The sequence below is a fragment of the Elaeis guineensis genome, chromosome 2 (genome assembly GCF_000442705.2).
Source record: "Elaeis guineensis isolate ETL-2024a chromosome 2, EG11, whole genome shotgun sequence".
In the NCBI taxonomy this organism is placed as follows: Eukaryota; Viridiplantae; Streptophyta; class Magnoliopsida; order Arecales; family Arecaceae; genus Elaeis; species Elaeis guineensis.
The window spans coordinates 38,092,826-38,117,920 of record NC_025994.2 but is presented as its reverse complement, the minus strand read 5'-3'; positions in this window follow the sequence as shown (position 1 = coordinate 38,117,920).

Sequence of the window (25,095 nt, the reverse complement as noted above, 5' to 3'; positions counted from 1 at the left end):
GGAAGGGAAGAGGTGAACACAGCAACCCTAGAAGAAGACTCTTTTCTTCTTCTCTTTGCTCTCACCTAGATACCTAGTCTTGTGTCTATTGTATCTCCACGCTCCAACCTTCTTTCACTCTGATTTTTGCACACCCCAAAGGTCTCTTTTCTTATATTTTTCACAAAAATTTTATGAAGAAATTTATTTTAAATAGAAAGATATGATAGAGTCCTTATCTAGGTCAAATACCTAGTCAAGGATTATCCAAACATGGCAAGACAAGGGGCGCCCAACTCTTGGGCGCCCCCTCTTTCTTTTTGTATGTGGACCATCAGCAATGGGTGCGCCCTTGGATGGGTAAAATCTTATAAAAAATCTACAAAAATTCTAAAAAAAAATTGGATAAAATCAGTGCCATAAGGAAAGAGTTTTGGTTTCTTAAAACTCTATCTCATAGAATTTGAAATCCTAGTCTTACTAGGATTCAATCTATGACTTGTTCAAATTTGATTTCTCAAACTAAATCAAATCAAAATCATATCAACATAATTAAAATAGATCTTAATTCAATTAAGAATCTAATTTAATCAAATTAAATTAATTTAAATCTGATTTAATTTTTTAATCAAATTAGAAATTAGGTTACCCAAGTCCTAATTGAACTAGGATTAGTTTTTTCTTGCATTTGGCTAATCCAATAAACCAATTGGACTTGATCCAATCAAGTCCAAACTAAATTTAATTAAATCATATTTAATTAGACTTAATCTCAGCCCATTGGCTTAATCAAATTAAGCCAAATAGCAATCAAATTGCTAATCGATCCTCCTGCAACACTTACACTTGGTTAAATATCAATCGTATTGATCGTTTAACCCTAGGATGATTCTTAATCATTGATCAACCATCCGATCGGATCGTGAACTCTAATGTGTGTTACCTCATAGGTCCAAACCTAAGTCGGTAGTATAAAAATAAATTTTTATACCAATCGAAGTGACCATCTAGCAATGGTACCCGATGGTCTGATAGGTCGAATGTGTAGAACAACATCCTTAGAACCCATGCGGATATAGTTTTCATATAATTCATCCCCTTGACCAAAATATTCATAGGACACCTCAGAGTTCAATTGTCAACTCTAATTAGGTTGTCCACATTGTATTTCAAAATATCAAATCTATCTAATGGATTATCCTGGTCAAAGTTTTGCTAAATTGAAATACAGCGACTCATTCTTCTCCAACTCTTGGAGTGGTCAATCTCATCTTGATCACACTCCGACTTCGCAAGTACTTGACTGTGTCCAAAAGCCTTCCGTCACTGAATTAAAAATTTAGTTAGTCCAGTACCAAAGCACAGTGAGTTGCTTGCAAGTCATTGAGGTGATCTCAGGTCTAAGGGATACTTAAATCTATATCCCATCAGAGACATTCTTGACAGCAGAATGCTCTGGAGTTGGTCACGTTCAATGATGATGTACCTTTATATCTCACCTGTATGCCATAACAGTATCTCCACACTTCTTGATTAAGAGAACAACCAACTCATATGGTCTACAGTGACCTATGCTCGATAGAAGCTGTCATCCTTATTAACAGCCTATCATTTGGTCGTGAACAATTTTAAGGACTAATCGATAAATCCTCTCTTTATCGAATCTAAATAGTCTTAAGGACTTCATCACAATAATGGAGTTTATTAGAAGATAAAAACTTGTGATGAAAATATCAAAAATATATTTTATTTATTAACAAATCAATTACAATATAAAGTTGCTCAACCATCAACAGGTTGATGATTGACTTTTGAGACATATTTTTAATAACTCTCACTTGTCCAAAAGTCACTCGACATAGTATCTAATACCCATCTTCTCGATTAAAGGATCATCACGAAGGATAATGATCAATCCTTTCAAGATTGATGCACAGTTCACCTCCCTTGTGCACAGATGAGTCTTGGATCTGTAGTGTAGGGATATTATGATAAGGGTGTGGGTGGTTGTTAGAGAATAACTTGCACTGAGCGTGATCAATATGAGAAACCACATGGATGTATACTCACTCATTAGTGGTCTTCTCGATACTGCAGTGGTGTGAGTGGTCCTTTAACCTGTGGTGTCATTGGCTATTCGCAGTGAGGCTATTGAGTCTGACTGTGCGTTCTCTTGGTCTCTAGCTATTCAGATCCTTACTGTATATGTTGGCTTCAGTAGGTTCAGATTTTCTATTTGGAGTATGATGCACCTAGAAGAAATCTATCGACCTTGGTAAGAAAGAAAAAGTCCTATGCAATTTATGAGACTGAGTTTAGAAAGTCTTTGGCCAAAACAAGTGTAAATACTGAAAATAAGTTTTCACAGGATTCATAAATGAACTCGAGTCGAGTTAATCTAACATATGACTGATAATGAGATCTGATGAATTCTCCATGACCTCCATCAAGTCGAGACTCACAATAGAAGAACTGAATCATATGATAACTGTACTTAAGGATTCATACTTTTATTCTACTGAATTACCACTATATACTGTTAGATATCACTAGTAGATTGTGGGACTCATCGGATATCATCTTGATGATCGATGATCTTCGAAGGATATAATTGAAAATATTTCAATCTATTGAAAAGAGTTTCTATGATATTGCGATTGAAATCACAATATATCTCACTACAAGATAGAATAAAGCCTATGGGGTCATACATTAAAGGATTTAATCTTGAAGTTATCAATTGGACTTATGAAGTTCTAATTAGGTTAGGATTTATTAAAATCCTATTAGGTTGAAGAGAACCATGCTAGCACATGGTTAAACTTAATTCTTCTCGAGTCTTTGATTGGATCAAGTCCATAGCCTTGAATCTAACCTAAATCTATTTGGATTTAATTGAGCACCTAATTGTGAGCCCAAGAGGATTAGATTAAGTCAATTAGTTGGCTAAATTATCTCCTTATTATCTCTTCATTATCAACTTATTATCTCTTAGTGGTGTGTGGAATAAATAGAAAGAAGGGTGGCACCTACCTCTCTTTTTGGCAGGACCAAGGGGCACCAATCTCCTAGATAATGCAAGAGGGGCCCGCCCCCTCTTATGGCATGGTGTGGAGGAGAGAGAGAGGGGCCACACCCTCTCTCTTGAATAAAAACTCTAGAATGGGGTGCCAACCCTTGGCGCCCCAACTACCTACCCTATATAACATGAGGCACCCCATGTGCTTGCTAAAAGGGACTGATAACCTACCAATTAAGTCAATTTTATTGAAAAAAATCAAATTAAAAAAGGTAGAAATCTTTATGAGATAAGGATATACCTTTTTAAGTTAACTGGATTCTTGTTTTGAATCAGGGAAGGGCCTATACAATGAAAAGGTCTCCTAGGGTTTTAAAAAAGAGTTTTTATTGATGAAAAACCAGATCTCTCACCCTCCATGCCACACTTTCTCCCTCTCTTTTTCCCATGCCCAAAGGTTGGGCATCACACCTTTCTACATGCCAAGAGTTGAGGAGTTGTTCATCTACAGCAAGAAACGAAGAGAAAATGCTGTAGATCAAAAAGTTAATTCTGCAGTCTAGATCAAAGAGTTAATCAAGATTCTAAAGAGCTGAGATCCTATTTGGAGAAGAAAGATCTACTATGAGAAGATCGATTCAAGATTGATCCTAGTGGATATCCATAGAGGTCGGACATGCATACAGTTCGAGAACTTTCAAATCTGAGATCATCGATAGTGGTGAATTTCTACCCACACTAAGATATTGAGATTTGATCTCATACTTACTTTTATTTTCAGATTATATGTATGTCTTTTCTCCTAAGCTTAGGTATGATTAAATGAGATCTATTGCATATAGGGTTCAAGAATTTAATCTGATTGTTTTTTTACTATAATCAAAAAGATTTTTGAAATCTACACATGCACCCTATCCGATTTTCTAGCAGGTCCTTCCCAATCGGTGTACTATCGCAACCTTTTCTTCACAAGAACTCAATCAACTTTCTTCTTGAAGAACAATTGCATCAACATACTTTTGCCTTTGATTCCTCTATTAAGATCATGCCAAGAGAATTCTCTCTAGAAATCTCACAATCTAGGAATTGATTTTGAACTCCAACAAATGAAAAAATCAAATCCTAGGACATGCACACCATACTTGCTTTTTTTTCACCTCTCTTCTTTCTATCTTTTCCACTCTTTTTCCACTCTTTTTTCTATTTTTTTTGACTTTTTTCTCTCTTATCACATTTCAAAATCTCAAGATTTCTCAGCCCCTATCCCATAGGCGGCATCTTATTTAAATAGGAAAAGAAGGGATGGCAAGGCGTTCCAAGGGGCACCAACTCTTGGCGCTCCCCCCACTTTTTCATACAGAGAAATAATTCTTTGATGAATTAAATAGCATAGAAGAGCTTTCACATAGAAGGACTCATCCTCTTCTACACCCCATAAATTTTTCATATTTATTTGGTATGTGATAATAAAAAAAATCAATGGAAATGAAGAGATAGGTAAGATACTTAAAGGAGGACTCTCCATCTTCCTTAACACTAAAAAGAGTGGGCGTCATTTATTTTCAGCATGGACACCAGGTGGCATGGAGGACTCCTTGCACACTTGAAACACTTCCAAGTTAGGTAGAAAATCGATTAATTTAGACCTAATCCAATCAGGTCAAAACAACAGGTTTGGTTTAGCTTAAACACTTTGAACTTAACTTAATTGAGAACTTGGATTAATACAATATGCTAACATATCAAATTAACCCTTAAAATTTATAATAAATTCTAATTAAATCATATCAAGATCAAATCCTAAAGTGTGTGTGAAAGAAAAATGGATAGTTTAAAGCATGTATTTTTAAATTATACAGCAGAATAATAAAAGATTAAATATTTTAATATTCTAAACATACCTTAGATCAGATCTAAACTATTATTAAAGATCTATGATATAAAAAATTTACATATAAAATATGATATAAAATAAAAAACTGCATCGATCGCATCGATGCCCGGAATCTGATCTAATCTTTAGATCATATTGGTTGAGTTCAGAACTCATCACTTTTTTATGGATCAATGATCTCTGCTGTTGGTAGGTGTGGTATGAAGCTCTCACTAATATTGAGCAGTTGCACAGATCGTCCGGCCTCTACAGATCATCCACTCAAAGTCCTGATCAGATCTTCCTTCACGGGAGTGCTAGCTCGCATCGAAAGCTCTAGATGGCTGATCCAAGCTCCTTTCTTTGGATCTCCTAGACTCTTTTGGATCAAAAGATGAAACTTTATGAGGAGGTGATGGTGTGGAAGATTGGACAAGACTCACTCTTATATTTTTTTCTTGCAAAATCTAGAGTTGAAACCCTAGAACCCACGCTCATGCCTGAGAGGAAGAACACTTCCTCTATTTCTCATGTACGGAAGCCCAACCCACTCTCAACTTTTCATGTCCCTACTCAGGTTTCTCACACTAAAAATCACTCTTAATCTTGTACAAAACTGATCTCTTTTTAAGATTGATGTCCCATAGAAGATAAGGATAAGAAAGAGGTAGTTTCGGTTTAAATTCAAACATTGGTTGATCCTTATCATCAATTCAAATCAAATTTGAATTAAATTTTAAATCAAACTTTATTTTTATCTTATAAACTCAGAGAGGGGTCAACCAACATTAGAATGGTATAAAAAATCTCATGCAAAAATACTTTATGTGTGGAGAAAGGTGGTGAAGTGAAGAGGAGAGTCAAACTCAATTTGGACTCTAGATTTTCATTCAAATTCAAATCTATTTGAACTCAAATTTAAACCAATAAATTTTTAATTTAAAAAAATTAGATAAAAATATAAAAAAAACTTTTAAGTATGAAAAAAATTATGTAAAAATATTTTTCACATGAAGAATAAGAGGGCACAGAAAAAAGAGGTGCAAAGGATTCGAATTCGAATTATTTGCTCATCTAATTAGATTCTTAACCTAACCACATTAGGTTAAACCCAATTGGATCACTAAACTTAATCTAATTAGATAGTAAATAGCTTTGATTAAATTTTAATTAAATCAAAAATTAATCGAGCTCAAGTCCTGATCATATCAGGAATTGAACACCCTTAACAATTAGGTCATCTCATAACCTAATCGGGTCAAACCAAATTGAATCCAATTCAATTAGATTTGATCCAAAACTTAATACTCAATCAAATTGAGTTAATTAATAATTTAATTACTAATCAATCCTCCTATAATTTATTAATAATTAGTGAATTGATTTATTATAACTTTTACATAGGGTTAATCATCAATCAAATTGACTTTTTATCCTAGAATGATTCTTAATCATTGATCAGCCCTATGATCAGTCAGAAATTTCTTTTGAGTGTGACCCTATAGGTTTGAACCTAAGCCAGTAGTATAAGAATAATCTTCTTATACCAATCAAAGTAACCATCTAGTAATTGAAAGAAGAGTGCTCTATAAGCTAATCGTAAGTGTGTTGCGATGGAACTTTTCTTTATAATTTTTTAACTTATGAAATGATATTTATTATTTGAGGTATTGATTCATCATATTAGCTACATTTTATTATGTCTAAAATTATGATGAACCCAAAGATTAGGACAATGATTTTAGGAGACATCAATGGGTCATGCTAGTGAGACCTAAAATCCTAAAATCTTAATCTTAAATATTTCTGGTCGTAGGAGCATTGAGTTGGAGATCAATGTTTCGGATAGACTAGCACATCTTATGTATGCTCGATAGAGAGGGTGGCAGATCTCACTAGCCACTTGTGTGGGACACTAATACAAGGATGTGTGTGCTCATTTGAAAAATAAGTCCACTGAATTGACTCGATAAAAGAGAACATCTTACGGAAGCCTTACTTACATGTCAAAGATGGTTCTCTAAGTGAAAGTTGTGCAAGTGATCCTTAGACCTGAGCCATCATAAAATCTTGTGTACATGAACCCATATTTTGGTTCATACCCAGACATGGCATTAAGACATGTACGGAGTATTCTGGATATGGTGGAGTGTATATGAAGGTTATGAGTAGGTCAACATAGAATCGATCACTCTTAGTAAGAGGAGATCGCATCCTGTGTATTCTCAATCCTAGATGACTTGGAAAAAATCTTTTGGTCAAAAACAAAAAGGAGATTAGAAAGTGTTGCTCCTTAGATTGATTTTGATGATTACAAAGCAGTTGAAGGGGTACTAATATTTCTCACTTGAAAAAAAGTCTTATTGCTCTTCAGGGGCAAAATTATAATTTTACCAAAATCCTGATTTGATAGTATCAAATGATAGAACAAAAGATTTGTGATCCAATGGTGAAAATTTTATTGATTTTGGACTTGTATTTTGAAAGATATGCATAATTAAAAATCATGAGTCGACTCATGAGTCGACTCATGGCACATGAGATGACTGGCACGCTGAAATTCCTGACCGGCACTGTCTTGGCACTCCCTGTGAGTCGACTCAATGAGTCGACCCCCAAGGCATGAGTCGACTCATGAGTCGACCTCTGCGGGTCTTTTTGCAGTTTTACAGAACCTCGGATCCTGTTCTCTTCTGTGACGATTTTCCACAGAGGTCGACTCAATGAGTCGACCCCCAGGCATGAGTCGACTCATGAGTCGACCCCTATGATGGAATTTTTCCGCAATGACTAGTTTTTAATCCATTTTAAATGCTTTTAATGCTCATTTAATGCAGTATAACGGCTCTTTTTCAGCCTAGAATATTTTTCACTATTTCTTAAAGCTATAAAAGGGACAAAAACATGGAAATCAAAAGAAGAATAAGGAAATCAACAAGAAGAACAAAAGAAGAAAAAGAGAGGATTCAAAGAGAGAGATTTTGAAAAAGGGATTTCAAGCCAACGTTTCAGCCATAAGCAAGAGCTCATTCAAAGCTTTCAAGAAGCCTTTAATTCAAGCTCACCAACTCCTCAAGTACACTTTCAAGTCTCCATCCACCTTGAGAAAATTCAAAAAGGGTCTTCTTCTTTTAAGTAAAGTGTATTTTAAGTTATATTCGCTCATTGAAGGAGCTTTCTTTGTGCTTATTTGTGCTATAAATTGTTATACTCAGTTTGAGTGATTGGTTTTATTTTGGAGGGGTTCCAAAATAAGAGAAGGTTGATCCAAACTAGAATCAGAGTGTATTGGGTTGGCTTGTACCCGAGAAACAAGTGGACTAGCTTGGAATAGCTAGAGTCAGAGTTTCCGATGTTTGTATTTGGGTTGAATATAAGATTAGTGGATTGAAATTTCCAAGTAGGGGCTTGGGGAGTGGATGTAGGTGCAAGGTTGGCACCGAACCACTATAAATTTTTTTGTTTGGTGTGTGTCTAATTGCTCTTCTTTATCTCTTCATTATTCTCTTGCATTCTTGCTCTTGCTATTAGCCTTGAATTAATTCTACTCTCCCTATTTATTTAGCATTGTCAAACACTTCTCATAAGTCATAAGTTAAGACTAAAATTTTTAGAAATCCAATTCACCCCCCCTCTTGGGTTGCATAGCTGGGCAACAAGTGGTATCAGAGCCCGATGCTCTAGCCCTACTTTGATCTAAACAATCAAAGAGCCAAAGATCTATGGCAACTCAAGTCGGCACTTCTCTAGCCGAGGGGCAATCTACCAACCGACCTCCACTTTTCAATGGGTCTAATTACACCTATTGGAAAGCTCGGATGAAAATATTCATTCAAGCACTCGACTATGATATGTGGAGTATCATAGTGAATGGTCCTCACACACCCACTAAATTTATAGATGGTGTGGAATCAGCCAAACTCAAGAAAGAATGGGATGAGGTTGATAAGAAGATGGCCCAATTAAATGCTAAAGCAATGAATGTTCTTTATTGTGCTCTTGATGCTAATAATTTAATCGCATTTCTACTTGCTCATCTGCTAAAGAAATATGGGATAGGTTAGAAGTAACCCATGAGGGAACCAATCAAGTAAAGGAGTCTAAAATCAACATGCTTGTGCATAAATATGAATTATTTAAAATGGAGCATGATGAGTCCATAACTGGCATGTTTACTCGCTTTACTGATATTATTAATGGTTTAAAGAGTCTTGGTAAGTCCTATACTAACAGTGAGCTTGTAAGAAGATTCTCAGGTTCTTACCAAGAACTTGGGAAGCCAAAGTGACTGCCATCCAAGAAGCTAAGGACTTGAACGTTCTACCCTTGGAAGAGCTTCTTGGATCATTGATGACTCATGAGCTAACCATGAAGCAACATCAAGAGGAAGAAGTCAAAAAGAAAAGAACAATTGCCCTCAAATCCACAGCTCCACCAGATGAAGAAAATGATGACACTAAGATGAAGAACAGGATGAAGAGATGGCACTCATTACCTGAAGATTCAAAAAGTTTCTGAGAAAAAAGAAACAAGGAATGAGGAAGAGGCCATTCACAAAAGGGGAACAGAGCAAAGAAAAAGAGAAAGACCAACCCCTTATCTGCTACGAATGCAAGAAGCCGGGATACTTCAAATCCGAATGCCCACAACTGAAGAAAGGTCCCAAGAAGTACAAGAAGAAGGCCATGATGGCCACTTGGAGTGCGAGTGATGACTCAAGCTCCGATGAGGAAAACTCAATCGAACAAGCCAACCTGTACCTTATGGCACACGAAAATGAGGTAATTTCTGAAACTCCTAGTGACTTTACATTTGAAGAATTACATGAAGCATTCTATGATTTAGTTGATGAATTAAAGAAACTAGGGATGAAGAACAAAGATCTAAAATTAAAAAATCAATCTTTATTGAAACAAACTAAAAATATTTCAATTGAAAAATCCATCCTGCTTCAAGAAAATCAAAGCTTAAAGAATAAAATTGCCAAGCTAAAACCAATAGTAGAAAAATTCACCTTGAGTTCAAATAAACTTAATATGATTCTTGATAATCAAAAAGCCATGTATGATAAGGCTGGACTTGGCTATAACCCCTTGAAAAAATAAAAATATCTAAAAAATATTTATGTAAACTCTTTAAGTAACAAGTCTTCTAATATTACTTGCTTCAAATGTGGTAGAGTAGGACATAAGGCATACACTTGCTTCTCTAACAAGTCTGCAAACTCAACTGTAAAGAAAATATGGGTTCCAAAAGGAACCATTATGACTAACCAAAAAGGACCCAAGAAAGCTTGGGTACCTAAAACAAAAATTGACTTTTGCTTGCAGGTGTGTCTAGCATCCCAAGGAGGAAACAGAAAATGGTATCTTGACAGTGGATGCTCGAGACACATGACTGGTGATGAATCCCAATTCATCACTCTTGATGCTAAGGATGGAGGGATGGTCACCTTTGGAGATAATGGCAAAGGAAAGATCATCGGTATAGGTAACATTGGTATCACTCCCTCCAAATACATTGAAAATATTTTGTTAGTAGATGGTTTAAAGCATAACTTACTAAGCATTAGTCAATTTTGTGATAAAGGATATAAAGTTATTTTTGAATCGTCTGTTTGTATTGTAACTAGTCCTATTAATGATGGCATTAAATTTATTGGACATAGACATGGTAATGTTTATATGGTAGATTTAAATGATTTAGCCAAAATAAACATGCAATGCCTAGTATCCTTGAATGCTAAAGTTAATGAAACTAGTTGGCTTTGGCATCGCAGACTTGCACACATTAGCATGCATTCTCTTTCAAAATTAATTAAGAAAGAATTAGTTCTTGGTTTGCCAAAACTGAATTTTGAGAAGGATAGAATTTATGATGCATGTCAACTAGGTAAACAAATAAGAGTTTTATTTAAATCTAAAAATATTATTTCAACCTCTAGACCTTTGGAGCTTTTGCATATGGACTTATTTGGACCTACTAGAACCACTAGTCTAGGAGGAAAATGATATGGTTTTGTAATTATAGATGATTACTCTTATTTTACTTGGGTTTTCTTTTTAGCACACAAAGATGAAACTTTTCATGTTTTCACTAAATTTTATCAAAAAATCACTAATGAGAAAGGATTTTCAATTCAAAATATTCGAAGCGATCATGGAACTGAATTTGAAAATTGAAACTTTGAAAATTTTTGTGATGAAAAGGGAATAGGCCATAACTTCTCTGCACCTAGAACACCCCAACAAAATAGGGTAGTAGAAAGGAAAAACAGAACCTTAGAAGAAATGGCACGTACCATGCTATGTGAAAGCAACCTTCCAAGATATTTTTGGGCGGAAGCAATTAACACAGCATGTTACATTTTAAATCGTGCTTTGATTAGACAAATTTTAAAGAAAACCCCCTATGAGCTTTGGAAAGAAAGAAAACCTAATATTGCTTATTTTCATATTTTTGGTTGCCGATGTTTTGTGTTAAATAATGGTAAAGAAAGACTTGGAAAATTTGATGCAAAATCAGATGAAGGAATCTTTCTTGGTTACTCCTCCACTAGTAAAGCTTTTAGAGTTTTTAACAAAAGAACTTTAGTAGTAGAGGAGTCCATACATGTTGTCTTTGATGAATCTAACGATCTTCCTTTAAGGAAGAATGAAGGTGTTGATGATACAGATCCTCTTATAGAAGGAATAAAGGAGATCACTCTGAAAGATTCAACAATTCAAGAGGATAAGGAACATGAAGACAAACAGGATGAGGGAGGTGAAGAACTTCAAGAACAATCTCAAGGTACAAATGACCTACCCAAAGAATGGAGGTATGTTCACAATCACCCTAAGGAGCTAATTATTGGTGATCCTATGCATGGGGTAAAAACTCATTCTTCACTTAGAGAAGTATTTAATCATTGTGCTTTTGTATCTCATCTTGAACTAAAAACTATTGAAGAAGCTGAAAATGATTACAATTGGATTAATGCAATGCAAGAGGAACTTAATCAATTTGAAAGAAATAATGTATGGACCTTAGTATCAAGACCTAAAAATTATTCAATAATTGGCACAAAATAGATATTTAGGAACAAATTAGATGAACATGGAAATGTAATAAGAAATAAAGTAAGATTGAATGCTAAAGGTTATAATCAAGAAGAAGGAATTGATTTTGATGAGACCTTTGCACCTGTTGCTAGATTAGAGGCCATTAGACTTCTACTTGCATATGCTTGCTTTATAAAATTTAAATTATTTCAAATGAATATCAAAAGTACATTTTTGAATGGACATATTGCTGAAGAAGTCTATGTAGAACAACCCCCAGGATTTGAAAATCATGCTTTTCCTAATCATGTTTTTAAATTAAATAAAGCTCTATATGGATTAAAACAAGCACCTAGGGCTTGGTATGATAGGCTAAGCAAATTCTTACTAAATAATGGTTTTTCAAGAGGTAATGTAGACACAACCCTCTTTATTAAAAAAAGTCAAAATGATATGTTAATTATACAAATTTATGTTGATGACATAATTTTTGGGTCTACTAATGAATCTCTTTGTCAAGACTTTGCTAAGCTCATGCAGGGGGAGTTCGAGATGAGCATGATGGGAGAACTTACTTTCTTCCTCGGACTTCAAATCAAACAAATAAAAGAGGAAATCTCCATCACCCAAAGCAAGTACACCAAGGAATTACTCAAAAAATTTGGAATGGAGAACTCCAAACCAATTGGCACACCCATGAGCCCCTCATGTAAGCTTGACAAGGATGAAGAAGGTAAATGCGTAGACTTAAAATACTATAGAGGTATGATTGGCTCTCTATTATATTTAACAGCAAGTAGGCCTGATATCATGTTTAGTGTTTGTTTATGTGCTAGATTTCAATCTAATCCTAAAGAGTCTCACTTGAATGCTGTTAAAAGAATCCTTAGATATTTAAATGGTACTCAAACTCTAGGATTATGGTACTCTAAGGACTCACTAATTGACTTAATAGGATATTCAGATGTTGATTTTGCTGGATATAGATTAGACAGAAAAAGCACTAGTAGAACTTGCCAATTTCTTGGAGTTAACCTAATCTCCTGGTTTAGCAAGAAACAAAATTCGGTAGCACTGTCTACGGCTGAGGCCGAATACATTGCAGCCGAAAGTTGTTGTGCTCAAATCTTGTGGATTAAGCAACAACTCGAAGACTTTGGTATCAAACTTAATGGAACACCCATAAGATGTGACAACACTAGCACCATAAATCTAACTAAAAATCTAATTCAACATTCAAGGTCTAAACATATTGAAATAAGACATCATTTTATAAGAGAACATGTTCAAAATAAAAATATAATTCTTGAATATGTTTGCACTGAAAATCAATTAGCTGATATCTTTACAAAGGCCCTTAGTGAGGATAGATTCTGTGAAATTATGAGAAATCTAGGAATTCTTGATCCTTTTGCCTAAATATTTTTCAAATTTCAAGAAATCGATGTCAAAAATTCTTTGAGTTCAATTTTCATCATTTCTCTTGGACCTAAAGCCTCAAGATTATTATTATCACAACTTGTCATTGAGCAAAATTTTTTCTCTCAAAATTTTAAATTTTTCCAAAATTTATTCATATTTTTTCTGAATTTTTGTGATTCATGAGTCGACCCCCTAGGGTCGACCCAATGGCATACTTGAAATTCTTTGCCAACTTCCCACGGGTTCTTTTCTTTTTAACTTAAAGCCCATTCATGAGCCGACTCATTCTTCTTCTTCGTCTTCCTCCCTCCAAGACTCTTCGTCCACATCTTCGTTCTCTCCAAAACCAAGGATTTAGCCCAAGATCATTCTCCCTTCACATCTCCACCTCAAATCACCCCTTGGGAAAGGAGCTTCTCACATCCTTCTCCCTTGATTGAAGCGGTTGGAGCGTGCCCTAGCTTCCATCGTTCTTCTCAAAATCATCATTTCTCTCCACCAAAATCTCTTTCCATCCTCTAGTAACCCTCCTTCTCCTCACCCATTTGATTTCCGAGTCTCCCTGCCTGCTCTTGTGGTGAGAATGGCACCAAAGATGAAACTCCTCAAAGAAGGAAATCAGTCCGTGCGCTGGAAGAAGGTGTCCGCAGAAAAAGGCAAGCTTCTCAGACCACCTCTGCTCCCATTCCAGCTTCAGTGTCTGCACCAGGTCCCTCTCAGTCTCCCCTTAGCCCTAGCAAAATCCCTCTCTCTGACAGAAAGGTAGAAACCGGCAAGAATGTGGACTTCAGGTTTTTTGAAAAAGAGGGTTTCTCCTTTGGGTCAAAGATCAAAAACCAAGGTTGGGAATTTTACTGTTCTCTCAAGAAAGTTACATATGTAGACTTGGTTAGAGAGTTTTATCTAAATCTGCACTATGGCAATGGAACAGTAACTTCTATTGTTAAGGGAATTGATATCTGCTTAGATCCTATTATTTTGGGAGAGATTCTACATTTGCCCTGTGAGGGATATTCTAACATGGAACTCCCAGTGAAGGAAGAGGGGATCAATGTAATTTTAGGAGGAGCTTACTCGGGAAGTCTAAGTAAATTAGAAGCCAAAATCTTGTCAATTGAAATGAGAATTCTACATCAATTAGTGACAAAGCTTTTCCTCCCGAGAAGTGGTAGACATGACCTCCTTTCTGGCCGAGACATATGTATAATATTTATGTGATCACTCAAACCCCCTTAAACCTCCCTGCTTTAATGATTGAGGCCATGAGAGAAACACTAAATAGATCCAAGGCACATCTGCCTTTTGGTATGGCCCTCACACTAGTTTTCAGGAGGTTTGGAGTTAGTTTTGAGGGGAAGGCAACTGCTAGGCTTTCGCACGCAGACACCATCAACCAACACACTCTGCACCGCATGGGATTCACTAGGATTGATGGTGGTTGGATCAAGGATACAGAAGAAAGAGCTGAGGACAGAGCTGAGGAAGAAGGTCCCTCATCACCTCGCCATGACTTCAGGGTAGCATCTCCAGATATCCAGTTTGTTTCAGATCCAGAGGCTGGCCCTTCAGAGTCCACCAGGAGGCACACACCAGTTCAGCAGCCAGACAGCAGAACACCTCCCTCAGAGTACAGATTGGCTGATGATCAGATTGAGCAGATTTTTCAGCGTGTGGCTTCCTTGCTTTCTCGTCAGTGGAGCACTTCTACATTTGCATCGGGATCCACATCATTAGATACATCTTATCAGATCTTGATCCCCCATATCTCCACTATATTTCAGATGATCACAGATCAGTCAGTTCGGATTCAGCAGCTCGAGGATTACATTTTGAGACTGACTGGGAGAGTACTTGACTTGCAGGCGCAAGTCTTAGCTTTGGCCCATCCGCAGCCACAGGAGAGCACTATTGAGGTCACAGACCTAACTGCGGAGGCTGGCAGACTCAGAGGTGTTTTGGAGGGTGGTTTTGATTTTTTAAGGAGAGAGATCAGAGGCTCTAGTGAGCATGCTTCTACACAGTTCACTGCACTGCTTTAGTCTATTTCGAGAGCTCTGAACGTTCTTGATTCCATCAGGCTCTCTCTTGCAGTCTAGTCTTTGACCTCTGAACGTTCTCAGCCTCCAGGATCATCTCGCCCACCTACTCATGCCAGCACCTCCACTCGTGGCAGAGGCAGACGGGGTAGAGGACGAGTCCCTGGTCATGATCCATCATCTCCCCACCCCATCTCTGATACATCTGATTCTGATCCATAGAGTCATGAGCTCTACTAGATCCTTGTTGTTTAGTCATGTCTGTTGTTCTTTCTAGGATCTGTCATTTGGGCCATGTAATGATGTTAACTAGTTGACTTTTATATTATGAAATATGTATTGAAACAACTATGGTTTTAATCATCTTTTAATTATATATCTACTCTTTGTAATGGTATCAATCATCTTTTGATTATATATCTTCTCTTTGTTGCTAATTCATATCTATGATACTCAATGGCATATTTTGTTTTATGATTGCTGTATTCAGGGGGAGTAAACATTAATGGTTAGCACAAGAAGTTTGAAGAAACACTAAAGAGAAAATGTATTCAAAAAAGGAGGGGGAGTTAACAATGTTTGATGATGTCAAAAAGGGAGAGAAATTAAAGAAAAGTATCAAAAGCAAGATTATTAAATGACTTAAAAATACAATGAGTGAATTTCTAAGTCATTTAATAATCTTGCTTTTGATACTTTTCTTTAATTTTTCTCCCTTTTTGACATCATCAAACATTGTTAACTCAAAAGAAAGATTATTAAATGACTTAAAAATACAATGAGTGAATTTCTAAGCAAAAGTATCAAAAGAAAGATAAATTAAAGACTTAAAAATAAAATGAGTGAATTGGGAGAAATTAAAATATCAAAAATATGATTGATAACAAAATAAGTGAATTGCTAAGCACAAAGCAATTGAGCAACCTTTAAAATTACTTCTAAGACATGCTCTGATATGCTTTAAAATTAGACATACTCTGATACATCTTAAAATTTGACATGCTCTGATATACTTTATAATTAATTCTTAGACATGCATTGATGCACTTAATTGTTAAACTTGCTCTGATACTAAAACTAAATAATCAAATGAGAATGAGCAAATTTTCAAGATGCAACTTGCTCTGATACTAAAACTAAATAATCAAATGAGAATGAGCAAATTTTCAAAATGCTAAGAAATTTGAAAAACAAGCAAATGAGCAAATGAGATATTTTCAAATACGCAATTTTTAAATCATAAGGTAAATTCTGCTTTGCTCTAATAACAAAAATAAATTTTCTACTCTGATACCAAAATCACATAATCAAATGAGCAAATTTTCAAATCATTAAGCAATGGGCAAATTATTTATGCAAATGGGCACATGTATCACATGCCAAAAAAATCAATCTTCTTTTCAAGCAAATGCACTTATAAGTTGATAGTAAATTTTCTAGTTATCTTCAAACTACCTATAATGCATTTCATTAAAATTCATGATCATTGATTCATATAAATACTTTTGTTCAAATATTTTGTCATCATCAAAAAGGGGGAGATTGTTGCTCCTTAGATTGATTTTGATGATTACAAAGCAGTTGAAGGGGTACTAATATTTCTCATTTGAAAAAAAATCTTATTGCTCTTCAGGGGCAAAATTATAATTTTACCAAAATCCTGATTTGATAGTATCAAATGATAGAACAAAAGATTTGTGATCCAATGGTGAAAATTTTATTGATTTTGGACTTGTATTTTGAAAGATATGTATGATTGAAAATCATGAGTCGACTCATGGCACATGAGGTGACTGGCACGTTGAAATTCCTGACCGGCACTGTCTTGGCACTCTCTGTGAGTCGACTCAATAAGTCGACCCCCAAGGCATGAGTCGACTCATGAGTCGACCTCTGCGGGTCTTTTTGCCAGTTTTACAGAACCTCGGATCCCGTTCTCTTCTGTGACAATTTTCCACAGAGGTCGACTCAATGAGTCAACCCCCAGGCATGAGTCGACTCATAAGTCGACCCCTGTGATGGAATTTTTCTGCAATGGCTAATTTTTAACCCATTTTAAATACTTTTAATGCTCATTTAATGCAGTCTAACGGCTCTTTTTCAGCCTAGAATATTTTTCACTATTTCTTAAAGCTATAAAAGGGACAAAAATATGGAAATCAACAAGAAGAATAAGGAAATCAACAAGAAGAACAAAAGAAGAAAAAAAGAGGATTCAAAGAGAGAGATTTTGAAAAAGGAATTTCAAGCCAACGTTTCAGCCCTAAGCAAGAGCTCATTCAAAGCTTTCAAGAAGCCTTTAATCCAAGCTCACCAACTCCTCAAGTGTACTTTCAAGTCTCCATCCACTTTGAAGAAATCCAAAAAGGATCTTCTTCTTTTAAGTAAAGTATATTTTAAGTTATATTCGCTCATTGAAGGAGCTTTCTTTGTGCTTATTTGTGCTATAAATTGTTATACTCAGTTTGAGTGATTGGTTTTGTTTTGGAGGGGTTCCAAAACAAGAGAAGGTTGATCCGAACCTAGAATCAGAGTGTATTGGGTTGGCTTGTACCCGAAAAATAAGTGGACTAGCTTGGAATAGCTAGAGTCAGAGTTTTCGATGTTTGTATTCGGGTTGAATACAAGATTAGTGGATTGGAATTCCCAAGTAGGAGCTTGGGGAGTGGATGTAGGTGCAAGGTTGGCACCGAACCACTATAAATCTTTTTGTTTGGTGTGTGTCTAATTGCTCTTCTTTATCTCTTCATTATTCTCTTGCATTCTTGCTCTTGCTATTAGCCTTGAATTAATTCTACTCTCCCTATTTATTTAGCATTGTCAAACACTTCTCATAAGTCATAAGTTAAGACTAAAATTTTTAGAAACCCAATTCATCCCCCCTCTTGGGTTGCATAGCTGGGCAACAGAAAGAGTTTCTAATACTTCTTTATTAGAGTCATTATTAGTTAATTGAGAATCGATATGAATATATGTTTGAGTTTGATATGATTTCATACTTTTGAACATATTCAGGGTGCAGGGATGATTGAAGGATTGAATTGTATAGTAACTATCACTGAACGGTATATTTGGTATTTTCATCAAAATTCTATATCTTCTGGGTAGTCATGATACGTTGCTAGTCATCAATCTTGACTTGTAGATTTTTGATCGAATTAAAGAGTTTAATTCGATCACCAATTAGAAAGGATTATAATTGTTGAACTCGGATTAGCTCGATTGGACCTAAATCAATAGATTGAAATCTAATCAAATTTGATCAACTTTTACCCAGACCTACTGCTAGCTAGATATGGAATCCAATGGGTCACACACATATAAAAATTGGCTAAGGACTCTTTTGAAAAAGATTGATTGAAATTTTGGATTCAATCAGGGCTCCGATAAGCATGCTAGCACATATGGAACCCTTGCTCCTTTGGAGGTCAATTTGGTCTCATCCCTTGCTAATTAGCTAGTCCAATTTAGTAGGTATTTGGGTCAGGTCATGCCACTTAGAAGTAGTTGAAATTGGGATGCCACATTCCATATTAATGCCAATTATGAAGAGTACAAGTGGTGAAGGACTCTTGGTGCAAAATAGGTTCTGTGTACAACTATTGGCGTGGGTAGAAGAAAAGAGTCCTTCTGGCATAGGATTAAAATACGTGTGATAGCCCATATCATCCTCCATCCTCTGGTGCATATCTCAAAGCATGAGATATATTTTTTTTTGAAATTTTTGGGGTGGAGAAAAATTAGAAAAAGAAAGTCTCACGTGCGTGCGCAGAAGCGTTGCATCTCTTTGAGATTTAGAGAGTCCTTCTTATCAAATACTTTTAAAATAAAATAATTTTTGGTGATAACATTCCACATTTGATAAGCTATTTTTGATAATTTTTTTGGAATTTTTTTTGACTTATCTGGATGTCAAACAGACACCATAAGTTCTTCTTCATGCCTGAGCACACGGTGATTAGACTTTAAATGAAAGGATGTGAGTACACATCCATTTGTGAGAATTTTTATCCATTCATTTATATTCTGAAATCAAGATTGAATCCTCTATCCACATATATTTTTGAAATTTTTTTGATTTGAGAAGGGATGCGAAAACATCCCTTCTCTGGTTGCACGTGCAGAGCAGGGTGCTGATCGACATATCATTGATAAGAGTCCTTCTGTTTGAAGCAACTCTTATCTCTGATAATTAGATCAGATAGGCCTCTTGGATGAGGTGCATCCCTCTCTTTCAATATCCCTCTAGTAGCTATAAATTGGCCAGGGCACTGGGTGTTCGAGGTAATTCAGAAAGAGTTTTCAATTTTATCTCTGTTGCTCTCTTTTCTTTCTTACAACCTATCTTAGTTTTAGAACAAAGCTTTGAGATTTAAGACAAAGCCTTATCTGGTCCTACCTAACAAGGATTGTGAGGGTCCTAAAGAAGAAGGATCAGAAGTCTAGAGAAAGTTCTAAGAGAGTGGAGTTAGTTTCTTGAAGAAACCTGATCAGTATGAGGCTAGTCGAGTTCTAGTGGCTAGAACTCTTGAAGCAAGGTGAAGAAGGAGTACTGTTCTTGGTTCAGTTTTCGTGTGGATTACCATTGGAGCGTAGACACTTGGACGCCTTGTGAAAATTGAGATTAGCGCTACAAATATTTTTCTTATCCTAATTTATATTTTTTGTAGTTTGATTATTATAGTCAAGGATTTCTAGATATTGAGGTTTCTGATGCATCGGATGTTTTGAATGAAAATTTTAAACACCTAACCCTTCCGCTACACCACTGGAACCCATCAGCAATGATACCCAATGTTCGGATATGTTGAAAGATTGCAAAGCATCTTTCAAGAATCTATTGGCATATGGTTACCGTATAATTCATTCCTTTGATCCAAATACTCAAGGTGATCTAGGGTTTAACTGTTAACCCTAATATGGTCATCCACATTGTATTTCAATTTTCAAAATTCATCATATGGATTATCCTAGCCAAAGTTTTACTGAATTGAAATACACTGATATATTAACTTCTACTTATTCGGAGGGGTCAATTCCATCTTGACATACACTGACTTCGCAAGTACTTGACTGTGCCCAAAAATTTTTTATCACTGAATTAAAAATTTAGGTAGTCCAGCACCAAAGCATAGTGAGTTGCTTGCAAGTCACCGTGGCAATCTCAGGTCAGAGGGACAGTTATACCCATATCCTCCACGAGCTACTCTTGACAGCAGAGTGCTCAATAATTGATCACGTTCAGTGAAATGTACTCCTACATCTCACTTACATGCCATGCCAGTGTCTCCACACTCCTTGATTAAGAGAACAATCAATGTATATGACACACAATGACCTATATTTTATATAACTATCGTCTTAATAATAGTATATCATTTGATCGTGAACTTAAGATTTAAGGACTAAATGATATATCCTCCTATATCGAATCAAATAGTCCTAAGGACTTCATCACATAATAAGAGTTCAAAATAAGATGTACACAATGATGAAAAAATCAAATAATATTTATTAATTTAATAATTTATATATAATTATAATAATAAGCTCAACCGTCAATAGACTGATGATTGACTTTGAAACATAATTTCCAACAGTGTGATCCATTGGGATTCAAATCTATCCAGCAGTAGACTCAGGCTTTTAACCAAATCCTAATCCGATTAGACTAGATTAGTCCAAGTGTTCCAATTAACTAGAACTCTTTTTAATTAATTTTTAAATTAAATTCTTTTAATTCTTATGAATGTACAGTCAAGATTGACGTCTAGCAATGTATCATGACTATTCGAAAGAGATGAAATTTGATAAAAATTATCAAAATATCCTTCAATGGTAAGTTATCGTGCAATTCAATCTTTCAGTCGAACAACACCCCAGATGAACTTTGGGCATGGAATCATGTCAAGACCAATTGCTTATCTAAATATATCTAGATCAGAAGGTGATGATTCAGTTAATGATACATTAAAAATATCTTTCTAATTATCATCCTGCTTTGGTCAAAGACTTTCAGAATCATCAACCTATGAGATCACATAGGATATCCACTCCTCTTATTAGAAGTAATCGATCTCTTATTGACCACTCACAACCTCCATACATGCTTCATCACATCTAAAATACCCCACATAAGGATCAGAGAACCAAGTTAATGGATTCATATACATAAGATACCATGATGATCTCAGATCAAAGGATCACTTGCACAACTCCCATTAGAGAATAATTAGCTGACATATAAATAAAACTCCATCAGATAATCTCTTTTAGGTCAATTCAGTGAACTCATTCTTTAATGAGTACCCACATTCTTGTATTAGTGTCACCACATAAGTGGTTGTGAGATCAACCACCCTCACCAATGAGCATACATAAGATGTGCCAATCTCACCGATATTATTGATTTCTGACTCAATGAACCAATGATTGAAAATATTTTAAATTAGGGCTATTAAAGATTTAGGTCTCAGTGGTGTAAACTCATCACGATTCTAAAATCATTGTCCAGACCTATGGGATTTATTATAATCTTAAAATAATAATAAAATGCAATATATAATGAATCAAAATATCTATTTTATTAATTAATAATATCAAGTACATGAGTTTGAAAGATAAAATATAAAAAAATACATCATTGCATCCTATATGTGATTGGCTTGTATGGTATAATTCTTTCAGAGAGTGTAGATTGTTGTTAGAGAACAACTTGCACTAAGCATGATCAATATGAGAAACCACTTGGATGTCTACTCATCCATCAGTAGTTTTTTCGATGCTGCAGTGGTGTGACTGTTAGATTTATATCTAGAAGTCAATTATTAACTGACACATTTTATAATTTCAGGGCTTAATCTTATACTTGTAATATTTTTATTATCAATAAAAGATTTTTTTATTTCAATCATATTTATATATCTATGATTTATAATTTTTATATATTCTCAAAATATTAAAATTTGAGGGATATATTAATTAGTGATTAATTTCTGAATGCTTCCGATCAAAGGATTATCACAGAGGACAATGATCAATCCATTTGAGATCGGTGCACAATTCATCTCCCTTGTGGGCAGATAAGTCTCAGATCTGCAGTGTAGGGATATTGAGATGAGGGTGTAGATGGTTGTTAGAGAATAACTTGCACTGAGCATGACCAATACGAGAAATCACATGGATATCTACTCACTCGTCAGTAGTCTTCTCAATACTACAGTGGTGTGAATAATCCTTTAACCTATGGTGTCATTGGCTATTTACAGTGAGGCTACTGAGTTTGACTGTATATTTTTTTGGTCCCTAGCCATTCGGATCTTTGTTGTGTATGTTGGTTTCAGTAGGTTCAGGTTCGCTGTTTGGAGTAGGATGCACCTGGATGGAATCTATCAACTTTAGTAGAAAAGAAAAAGTTCTATGTGATTCATGAGACTGAGTTCAAAAAGTCTTTGGCCAAAGCAAGTATGAATACTAGAAAAAAATTTTACGGGATTCACAAATAAACTCGAGTCGAGCCAATCTAACATATGACTGATAATGGGGTCTGACAAGTTCTCCATGACCTTCGTCAAGTCGGGACTCACGATAGAAGGACTGCATCATATGATAACTGCATTTAGGGGTTCACACTTTCATTCTACTGGATTGCCACTACATACTACTAGATATCACTGGTGGATTGTGAAACTCATCGGGTGTCATCTTGATGATCGATAATTCTCGAAGGGTAGAGTTGAAATTGTTCCAACTTATTGAAAAGAATTTTGATGATATTGTGATGGAGATCACAATATATCTCACTACCAGATAGAATGAAACCTATGGGGTCATACATTAAGAAATTTAATCTTAAATTTGCCAATTAAGCTTATGAAGTTCTAATTAGATTAGGATTTATTGAAATCCTATTAGGTTTATGAAAACCATACTAGCATATGGTTAAACTTAATTCTTCTCGGGACTTCGATTGGATCAAGTCCATTGCATTGAACCTAACCTAAATCCTTTTGGATTTTGTTAGATGCCTAATTGTGAGCCCAAGAGGATTATATTAAGTCAATGAGTTGGCTAAATTATCTCCTCATTGTCTCCTAATATAGTGTGAAAATTTTGAAAAGAAGTGGTGGCACCTTCCTCCATTTTTGGCAGGACCAAGGGGAGCCAACCCCCTAGATAATGTAAAAGAGGCCTGCCCCCTCTTGTGGCTAGGCGTGGAAGGAGAGATAGAGAGGGGCCATGCCCCTCTCTTGTGTGAAAAACCTTAGAATGGGGCGCCAAGGGTTAGCACCCCAACCACTTGCCCATCAGCACTTGGCGCCCCAACCGACTGCCTTATCTAACTGGGATGCCCCATCTACTTGCCAAAGGAGGTGATGGTCTTTCCATTTAGGTCTAGTTTTTTTGGAGAAAAAATCAAATTAAAAGGTAAGAGACTTTATAAGATAAAATCTAACCTTTTTAGCCTGATTGGATAATGATTTAAATCAGAAAAAGGCCTATATAAAGAGAAGGTCTCCTAGGATTTTATTGTGAGTTGTTTTTATTGATTAAAACCAGATCTCTCTCCCTCTTTTCTCTCCATGCCACACCCTCTCTCTCTTCTCTTTCCAATGCCCAAGAGTTGGGCATCCCATCCTTCTACACGCCAAGAGGTGAGGAGGTCTTCTTCTACAGCAAGAAACGAGAAGAAGACTGCAGTTCAAAGGTTGAAGTTGCAGTCGAGATTATTCACTGATCAAGGTTCAAAAAAGCATAGATCTTTTTTGGAGAAAAAAGATCTAACACGAGAAGAAAGATTCAAGATTGATTCTGGTGGATACTTGTAGAGGTCGGACGAGTGTGCAGCTCAAAGTTCTTCGAATCTAAGATCATCGATAGTGGTGAATTTCTATCCATGCAAAGATATTGAGATTTTATCTCATCCTTATTTTATTTTTTAAATTATATGTATGTCTTTACTCCTGGGTTTGGGTAGGATTAGATGATATCTAATGCATGTGGGGTTAAAAAGTTTAATCCGATTATTTTTTTTACTACGATTAAAAAGTTTTTAAAATCTATACATGCATCATCAATTTTCTAACAGTGACTGGTCCTTTAACCTATGATGTAATAGCTATACATAGCGAGACTGCTTAGTTTGACTGCACGTTCTCTTAGTCCTAGCCATTTAGATCCTTATTGTGTATGTTGGCTATTATAGGTTCAGGTTCGCTATTTGGAGTACAATGTACTTAGATGGAATCTATCGATTTTAGTAGAAAAGAAAAAGTCCAATGTGATTCGTAAGACTGAGTTTAGGAAGTCTCTAGCTAGAGCAAGTGTGAATACTAAAATAGAATTTTCATAAAATTCATAAATAAATTTGAGTTAAGCCAATCTAGCATATGACTGATGATGAGATTTGATGAGTTCTCCATGATCTCCATCTAATCATGACTCACAATAGAGGGACTGTATCACATGATAATTGCGGCTAGGGGTTCATGCTGCTAGATGTCACTGGTAGATCGTGAGGACTCACTAGGATCATTTTCGGATCAACTATCCTTATTGAGGTGAGTTGGAATCGTTCTAGCACATCGAAAGGAGTTTCAATGATATTGTGATGGAGATCATAATATGTCTCACTATCAAACAAAATAGAACTTGAGGGATCACACATAAAAAGAGCATGACCTGATCAATAGTTTTAATCATATTTGAATTATCAATCGGATT